This window comes from Lytechinus pictus, chromosome 6, assembly GCF_037042905.1.
Source record: "Lytechinus pictus isolate F3 Inbred chromosome 6, Lp3.0, whole genome shotgun sequence".
Taxonomy (NCBI): domain Eukaryota; kingdom Metazoa; phylum Echinodermata; class Echinoidea; order Temnopleuroida; family Toxopneustidae; genus Lytechinus; species Lytechinus pictus.
This window is the reverse complement of record NC_087250.1, coordinates 22,307,532-22,308,507: the sequence shown is the minus strand read 5'-3', so window position 1 is coordinate 22,308,507 and position 976 is coordinate 22,307,532. Positions and strand designations below refer to the sequence as shown.

General features: G+C 36.7%; 1 non-coding gene across 1 annotated transcript; it reads left to right on the top strand.

The window, feature by feature from the left end:
• Positions 1-626: 626 nt before the first annotated feature.
• Positions 627-698, top strand: TRNAQ-UUG (transfer RNA glutamine (anticodon UUG)). Its single transcript has one exon. It is a non-coding gene; the product is annotated as a tRNA-Gln (tRNA).
• The last annotated feature ends 278 nt before the right edge of the window (positions 699-976 follow it).

Genomic DNA, 976 nt, shown 5'->3' with positions numbered 1-976 from the left:
CATTATCATTATCATCATCATCATCATCATCATCATCATCATCATTATCATCATCATTATCATAATCGTCATAATCATCTTATTCTTCTCCTCCTCCTTCTTCTTCTTTCTTTTCTTCTTCTTCTTTCTCGTCTTCTTCTTTTCCTTCTCCCCTTCTTCTTCTTCATCATCATCATCATCATCACCATTATCATCATCATCATCATCATCATCATCATCATCATCATCATCATCATTATCATATACATCATCATCTTCTTCTTCTTCTCCTCCTCCTCCTTATTCTTTATTTATTTCTCTTCTTCTTATCCTTCTTCTTCTTCTCCTCCTTCTTGTTCTTCTTTTTCTTCTCTTCCTTCTCTTCCTTCTTCTTTATCTTCTTCTTCTTCATCATAATCATCTTCTTCTTCTCCTTCCCCTTTAGCAACATATATAATGAACCCTATGCAGTGAATAAATATCCATTTATGATCAACTTCAATTAAAACAAGGTTTTGGGGCTGTGCACATTCTTTCTATTCTTCGCATAATGTTTCAAATCCAAAGGAACAACTTTTGTGGCCAGCGAAAAGAAACAAATATTTTAACTGAATTGTACAGTATGCTGTTAGAGTATTACCACTAAAGGCCCCATGGTGTAATGGTTAGCACTCTGGACTTTGAATCCAGCGATCCGAGTTCAAATCCCGGTGGGACCTTTTTTTTTAAAGACATTCTTTTTCTTTTTCTTCTTCTCCTTCTTCTCCCTCTTCTTCCTCCTCCTCCTTTATCCTCCTCGCCCTCCTTGTCATCCTCCTCTGCCGATCTTTCGTAATGATGAAAAATTATGAATATTGTCCAATGGGCGTGCGTTTTCGCCGTTACCAAACATGATGCTTCGCCGGAAATCATATTTTGATCAAAATCATCAGAGGGTACGAGAATAAATCATACGAAGAGAGCTGAATCTGAAGGATCACGAATTATGTATCTCTGA